At 41.3% G+C, this 8,658-nt stretch overlaps 1 protein-coding gene across 1 annotated transcript in view; it reads left to right on the top strand.

The window, feature by feature from the left end:
- The window catches only part of zzef1 (zinc finger, ZZ-type with EF hand domain 1), a 66,722-nt gene extending 63,897 nt beyond the window's left edge, over positions 1–2,825 (top strand). Inside the window, exon 54 of the mRNA XM_061963114.1 lies at positions 1–2,825. This exon is cut by the window's left edge and continues 233 nt beyond it. The gene's annotated coding sequence lies outside the window, so the exon portion shown is untranslated.
- Positions 2,826–8,658: the final 5,833 nt, after the last annotated feature.

Here is an 8,658-nt window from a genome sequence, read left to right as displayed (position 1 = left end):
ATGGAAATTAGCTTTTTTTTTTATTCTATATTTTTACTGGATGGTGCTGTGATGAAGGACTCTGAAGTTTGCCAAAACAAGTTCCTCTTTTCTATTGCTATGACGTCTACAACAAGTCAAGCAAGAAAGCGTTGTCAAAACACCAACGCCTTAACATCCTCAGATACATAAATACAGTATTTATCATCAGTAACGTCGTATTTGCCGTCAGCTCTTCCCTTCCTTGTCTCCTTTCCTTCACTCTTCCACAACAGTGAAACCCAACTCAAGAAGTATTCATGAGTAACATCTTCCAAATGTCTGTGTACCACATAAAATTACAAAAACTTAAAACCTATCTTGATCTCTTAAAGCCTTTACTTCTATCCACACACTTTAATTATGATTGTATTTGTTGATTTAGTTGGCACGTCAAGCTATGTATCCAGCAGAGAGTGCTGTTTCAATCCACTCAGCATTTTATAGCAGTAAGATGCTTTGACAAGACATGATGTTTCTTAACTGCAGGTTTTGTAAGTACAATACTGTATACAGCAGGGCTATTCAACTTGTGACCCGGGGGCCAAATCCGGCCAGGGAATGACACCATACTGACCTCCGAGTTCAGTTCAAAACTTATGAGACAAACATTTTTGCAGCAAATTCCTAAAAACACAAAAGTGCTTCTGTTGTAAAGAGGAACTTGAAACACATTGGCAGATCCTTGCCTTGACATTTTAACCTTGCTAGCAAACATAGAACACTGGGGTCCAAACTTGTGGTTTACATAACGAAGGCATTATTCAAGACATCCCTTAAGTCCTCATCTTTTTGGCAGTTAAATTTTTTTTCTTCCTAATGTGATTTATGTAACTAAGGTGTTGTAGCTTTATTTTACTCCAGATACAGATATTAGTCATTTGTTAAATAAACTTCTTTAGTCATACTCTTGGTGTTCCTCAAGGTCACATTTGATGTCCTCTTTTTTTTCATCATATGGGCTATTCAGCTGGTTGAGTAGGATTTCAGTTAAAAAAAAACGTGTGAGAGACTCACATTTTTGCAGCAGATTCTTAAAAACACTCGAGTGCTGTCATAGAGATGATCTTTGACCAGCTTTTTTGCAGAAGGTCCTTAAAGAGTGCAAAGCACTTCTGTAACTCTGACAAAATAAAAATGATTAATAGTGAAGGGAGAAGTGTTCCTCACCAGTCCTTACACTGCAAAAACTGAAATCTAAGTAAGATTAAATATCTCAAATAAGGGTGATATTTGCTTATTTTCTGTCTGATAAGATAATTCTTCTCACTAAGCAGATTTTATGTTAGAGGGTTTCACTGGTTTTAAGGGTTTTGGTCCTAAATGATCTCAGTAAGATATTACAGCTTGTTGCTGTGATTTTATGACCTATATTGAGTAAAACATGCTTGAAACTAGAATATCAACTGATGCAAAGCTGTGTCATTAACACTCACAAGTTTAAAACTACTTTTTGAAAGTAATCATTTCTTACTTCAAGCATGAAAAAAAAAATCATGATGCCGAGCGCATATCATTATGTCAAGATAATGGCACTAGCATTTACTTAATTTAAGAATATTTTTCAACATACTGAGCAAAAAGGTCTCTTTTTTTTCTACCAAGAAAAGTGCACTTGTTATTAGTGAGAATATACTCATTTTAAGGTATTTTGGGGTTCATTGAGGTTAGCTAATTTTACTTGTTTTGGAAAGTCTTGACAAGCTGAATTTTCTTGTTCTATTGGCAGATAATTTTGCTTAGTTCAAATAAAATACCCCTATTTTTTTTTTTTTTTCTGGTTTTTGAACACTAACTTTTTGCAGTGTAGCCCTCCCAAAACAATTTAGTTGAATGTCCCTGGTATACAGTATAACTGTATTTGATCATGTTTCTTGTCAGCACAATACTGCATACAGTATGTTCAGAATAGTCAAATTATAGACTTCAAAAACTATATCAAAAATAAAAAATGTTATGGGTGCCACCATTGTGTGCATTTTTGGGGGTAATCTTCTGTATAGTGTGTAGCGCCTCATGGTGGCCAAGGGTTGAACACGTCAGTCTCAATTTGCAGGTTCTAATCTATGGAACATATCTTCACGTGCATGTGTGAGTTTTCACTACACATTCCAAATCAAAACTTGAATGTTGAGCTGATTGGGCTGTAAATGATCCATAATTGAGTGTAACTGCTTGTACAGTATGTGCTCTTTGATTGACAGTCCAGGGTGCTGCTGTCAGCTGGGATAGGTTCCAGCTAAGCTTAACCTGTATAGCAAATGATGGCTCAATCAACATAAAAACATTCAGTATGTTAGTCATGATAAATAAGGGACATTATTTAAAAGTGAGTTGATGATTTTAATATTTAAAAATAGAACATCAATTAATGTCTGATGCTTCCTTTGAAGTTGACATTACATTTGATTTGCCAAATATTCTTTGTTCGTCTAGCCGATGTTAATATTCTTTGAAAAGCATGTTAGTTTGTACCAAAGAAAATTAATAACTAAGACTGGAAGAAAGTTTTAGGTATAATTGTCTCTGATTTTACAACAAGTTAAATATCTTCATGCTTTTGTTGACTTAAACTTCAGTTTGAAGTAGAACATGTTCAATCCTCACAAACTAAAACGTGCCTACAATAAACAAACTTATTCTTGGTTTTTATTGTTCACATTTTATTTGATTTTACTTTGAATGTACATATCTTGTGGCCGATACAGCAGAACGATATCAAGCCTTCTCTATATCAACACACTTTTGTTTTATATGCAAATCGCATTGAAGGCACAAAGATGACTACTTGATCATTTTTTATAAAATAAAAACATCAATAAAACTTCTGCTGTCATCTTTTTCATACAAAAACTCAACACAGCTTTTATTTGCATGTATTAATCATTCAGATGGTATTGGTCACCCATGTATTGAAAATCGCATCCGCCAATCCTCTTTCATCTCTAGGATGGAAGTACAAGTACTTTAAAATAGAAGTGAGGACGGGAAGTACACATGCTTCATTAAAAGTGAGGACACAAAGTACAAGTACGGTATTAAAAGTGAGGACAGGAAGTACAAGTTAAAAAGTGAGGAAAGGAGGTACAAGTATGTTATTAAAAGTGAAGACAGGAAGTACAAGTACTTTTTAAAAAGTGTACACGTGCTTTAAAATGAGGATAGGAAGTACAAGTGATTTGCCAAAAGTGAGGGAGTCATAAAAGTAGAGCTAAAGAAAGTAGATCTATCTGACAGAATGTTGATACGTATTTCTTTCTGTACTCCTTTGCTTTACCACTTTTGACATAAGCCGCCCGATTCCTAGTAATCTGAAGGCTGGGACAATACCAGAACGTAATGATGACAATGACATCACTTATTGAATATCAGTGCAAATGATCACTGAGCCCCCACCATTTCTCATCCTCTTTGGGCCTCTTGCCATCCTTTGGCCAAATGCTGTCATGAAAATAATATTTAGTGTGCTGAGGTTGACATATGATAATATATAATATCAAGACAAGAAAGCTCCTTACAATGCATGGATGGTAAGTCCAGCATCTGAGGCTATACACAAAGCAAAACGAGTGAGGCTGAAGACTGAGGATCGCAAAGCTTAAAAAATACCAAGAAGTGACGAAAGTGATAGAGAAAATGTGGAGTGTAATTTGTTGGTTTATTAAGGTCCCCATTATCTGCCCCAGTAGTGATGGGGCCACTGGGGGCAGTAACCCCCTAGTTGGGTGGATGAATCCAGCAGATACCAGGAACGACTTATTACTTTTTTCTTCTTTTTTTTTGTACTGTCCAGCTACTCTGGCAAATCATATTGTTGATGTAGATGCCCATATCGGCTGTGCAGATGTACTTAACAAAAGAGAAGTGTGGGATACTTCTCTTGTTGCCTTAGTTGTATTTGACTTTTTTAATGGATTTATTTCAATGTTTGGCGCAGCCGGACTGGAGAAGTAGGGGATAGAAAGAGAGGAAAAAAAAGGAGGACCGGGAAATTGCGGGGACAAGAGGGTGATAAGACAGAGACAACAACAACAACAACAACCACAACAAACAACAGAACAGCATCAGCAAATACGATATGTACAAATATGACATGAAAAGTATAGTAAAGAAGCGGTCAGTGAATAACAGAAATGACAATGAACATTATTACACAACAAATGGAGCAATAAAAAAACAAATAGAAATAGCACTACTGATAAGAAATAATAACAATAATTACCTCTATCATCAACAACAATACAAATATGTAATGATAACTTATAAAATAAATAAATGGAGGGGAACAAAGAGAAGCGAACTGTATTAACCTTGTAGATTGTTATAGTAATTATAGGTTAAGCTTTGTCAGTGTGCCGTGTGTTACCCAGTTTGTCCTAGGGGAACAACGTTAATATAGTTTGATGAAACGTGATTATATGCATGACTGTTTGTATGCATATGTGTTTGTATATGTACAGTATGTGTATATGTATGTTTGTAGGGTGAATGTGCGTGTTGTATATTTGATGGTCGTGTGATGGGTGATGAGCCAAGGAGACGCCAAGAGGATCCGTCGAACCAAAAGCTTTATTTTGTTTCAGCGAGTCTCTGACAGGACCTGCAGGTATCTCGGAGAAGAATTGGGCCAAATCTCTTCTGCTGTCTTCTCGGATCACTGTCCCTTAAATACCATCCTGCAGACCCCCTCTCCTTGGGGGTCTAATCTTGATGCTGGACAGTCTGGCCTGTCTATCTTTCCGTGTCATTATTCCTATGATTAGTTTAAGTCGGGTGACTTGCGACCCCTATCCTCTGTCCCTATCTGTGGACCTTCTACCAGGTGTTGCGACACCTACATTTTTGTGGGATTCCCAATCTCCTGTGGACACTCTCTACAGTGCCGAGGATGGACCTGTGCACTTTGACCTTAGTAGAAGAATGCTTTTAAAGGACTATGTGACCAAATACAAACACATGCTTCTTCCAATCCTATAAGATAATATACATGATATAATTAACCACCTGTGTGGATGTATGTGCCGTGAGTGTGTATGTATGTACTGTATATGTGTATGTATGTATGTGGGAGCGTATGTACCTATGTATGTGGGTAAGTACCAATGTGCGCGTATGTATGTATTAATGAATGAATGCGTGTATATATGTTACGTGCTGTGGAGAAGGAGACGGCACTGAAACACGGACGTCGCTTAGGCTTGTTTATTAAAATAATAGAATGACGTGTGCAAGTAATCCAAATACGTATGATGTGACTATGTGTTGTGTTTAGCCGAGTGTTACCAGGAGTTATTGAAGGTGCGTGTTGAGGAAGGAGCGGAAGTCCAGAAGGAGCAAAGCATGTTCGGAGGTCCATTTATGGGCAAGCAAGAGGTTAAGGGCAGGAGCGAGGCGTCAGAGTCCGTGTCCAGGCGAGAGGTCAAGATGCAGGAAGGCAGCAAGAAGACAGGAGGGAGTCCGGGGAGACAAGACACAGCTGGAATCCAGGGAACAAAAAGGAGCTGCAGGGTGATGACACCGAACACAAGACGATGAGCATGGAGGGGAAACACAGAGAGCAAGGAAGCACATAGGCGAGGAGAGCTAGACACGTGTAGGGCTTACTGTACGAGATAAGTAGCTACGTTCTGGCACTGGAACGCAAGATCCGCTGGCTTATGAAGGACGTGGAGCTCTCATCAGCGGCAGGTGTGTTTATTGCTAATTGTTTGCCACAGCAGGAGAGGATCGCCCATGAGCGTGTCCAGAGGCACGCTCAGAGGAGCGCACAGCAGACTGTGTGGCGGTAGGAGTATGTATGTGAATTTGTATGTACAATGTATTTGTCTCCCAGTGTGTGTGTGGGAGCCAAAGTACGGCCCCAGTCACCCAGAGAACCTCACTCAAAACAGCAGGTGCGGTGCCCAGGGAACAAGGGACCATTGGCCCCACACAGCCAGGCCAGCCAGGAACAGGAACCCCTGAGCTGGGCCCACCGTGCCGCCCGGCAGAGCTAGCGGCAAGCCATAGACAGACGTGCCCAGCAGAGGACAAGGCACGGGAGAAGCAGGAGACAGCCAGCGAAAGACCACACCCTACGCGGGCAGAAAGACGCCTGCCCAGAAACTTTCTGCAGCCGGATGAAAAGACCGCCCCCACCCCACCAGCAACCGTGTGGCCACAAGCCACAGGAGAGCATGGCGGAGACACGGGAACCACCCACCCCACCTGCAGGGACTCCAACTATGGAGATGGAAATGCCCTGGCAGATCAAAAAAAAGTAACACACAAGGTCACTACCCCAGCAGCTGACCGACTTGCAGCACTGCAGAATACTCTGCAGCACACCGAGCTGCCACGATAGACGTGGGGACTAAACCCAGCAGGCCCACCAAAACGGGCATCTGGAAGGGGTGGACAGTGGGACCCAGGAGCCTCAGACACAGTAGCCTGAGGTGCCAACCCCCACCTGAAAAGCAGTCAGCCCCGCCCCCCAAAAAAATAGTTATATATACATACATACACACACATATATATTATTTTGTATATATATATATTTATTATTATTATACAAACCCTGTTTCCATATGAGTTGGGAAATTGTGTTAGATGTAAATATAAACGAAATACAATGATTTGCAAATCATTTTCAACCCATATTCAGTTGAATATGTTACAAAGACAACATATTTGATGTTCAAACTGATAAACATTTTTTTTTTGCAAATAATCATTAACTTTAGAATTTGATGCCAGCAACATGTGACAAAGAAGTTGGGAAAGGTGGCAATAAATACTGATAAATTTGAGGAATGCTCATCAAACTCTTATTTGGAACATCCCACAGGTGTGCAGGCTAATTGGGAAGAGGTGGGTGCCATGATTGGGTATAAAAACAGCTTCCCAAAAAATGCTCAGTCTTTCACAAGAAAGGATGGGGCGAGGTACACCCCTTTCTCCACAACTGTGTGAACAAATAGTCAAAACAGTTTAAGAACAACATTTCTCAAAGTGCAATTGCAAGAAATTTAGCGATTTCAACATCTACAGTCCATAATACCATCAAAAGGTTCAGAGAAGTGGAGAAATCACTCCACGTAAGCGGCATGGCCGGAAACCAACATTGAATGACCGTGACCTTCGATCCCTCAGACGGCACTGTATCAAAAACCGACATCAATCTCTAAAGGATATCACCACATGGGCACAGGAACACTTCAGAAAACCACTGTCACTAAATACAGTTTGTCGCTACATCTGTAAATGTAAATTAAAGCTCTACTATGCAAAGCGAAAGCCATTTATTAACAACATCCAGAAACGCCGCCGGCTTCTCTGGGCCCAAGATCATCAAAGATGGACTGATGCAAAGTGGAAAAATGTTCTGTGGTCTGACGAGTCCACATTTCAAATTGTTTTTGGAAATATTCGACATTGTGTCATCCGGACCAAAGGGGAAGCGAACCATCCAGACTGTAATCAACGAAAGTTCAAAAGCCAGCATCTGGGATGGTATGGGGGTGCATTAGTGCCCAAGGCATGGGTGTACAGCCCTTACCTCTGAGCTGATACCGAGGGCGACTGTGTTGACCAGTTTGACGCGTGTAAATAATAGAATGTCCAGTACTGTAGAAATGTGTTTGGATATGACAATCCGTTTATTCCAAGCTATCTAAATTAAATCAAATGTAGGTTATATAACATAAAGTATGCTGACCTTGAATGGCACATTATCACAGCATTGTCACGACACGACATGACACGACACGATTGAAAACTGTTTGTCCTCCAATCGCCCTGCCCATGCTCACACCTGAACCCAATTTAAGGAGACTACCATGGTAACCGCACCATAGCAACAGTCCCCTCCCTGTCAACACTTCCTGTTTCTTAACAGGAAGTGGGCGGAGCAATCTGCCGAAAAGGAAATTCAACATGAGAAACAATGCCCTATGATCGTGTTGTTTTTGGCTGCACGAATCGTTGAAATTGCGAAAAGGGTAAACGATTCTTCAGAGTTCCTCAAGAGGTAATTAAAAAGGGAAGAAAAGCGCAAGATTTTACAAAACGACGCGAAAAGCAGCTCACGCTCCAGTTCAAGGGAGCAGAGTCGAAGAATGTATGAGTTTGCAGTGATCATGTCACGACCCGGGCGCATGCACCCAAGAACGCAATTCCAGGAGCGCGCCAGGCGCGTGTCAATCCTGCTACAGCTGCAATCAATCACCAGCAATCAGCGCACCTGTGGTTGATCAGAGGTCCTGCCTCCTTAAGCCAGTGCAGACCTGCGTTCCGGGCCAGAACGTAACCATCCGTTCGCGTACAGTAAGCGATCATCGTGCTTTATGCCATCTTGCTCTTTGTTCTCTGTGTTTTCGTCCCCGTGTTTGATTAGTCCTGTGTCTTCCTTGTCGTCCTTCCAGCAGTCTGCCTTCGTTCCTCGTGACAAGCTGTGTGTCTCGTCTTTTCCCCCGCGTTCATTCTGCTTCCCTGACTGCCTCTTGGATCTCGACCTCCGCTTGTACACGGACCTCCCACGCCCCGCTATCGCCCCCGACTTCTTGCTTGCCTCACGGACATTCGAGCCTGCCTTTCCCCTCAGGGACTTCCTGCTTCTCACTCAACATTACGGTAACACTCAACAGCTAATACCCACACATA

The sequence above is a fragment of the Nerophis lumbriciformis genome, linkage group LG09 (genome assembly GCF_033978685.3).
Source record: "Nerophis lumbriciformis linkage group LG09, RoL_Nlum_v2.1, whole genome shotgun sequence".
In the NCBI taxonomy this organism is placed as follows: domain Eukaryota; kingdom Metazoa; phylum Chordata; class Actinopteri; order Syngnathiformes; family Syngnathidae; genus Nerophis; species Nerophis lumbriciformis.
Note: the sequence above shows the minus strand (reverse complement) of the source record. Positions and strands in the feature narration are given on the sequence as shown.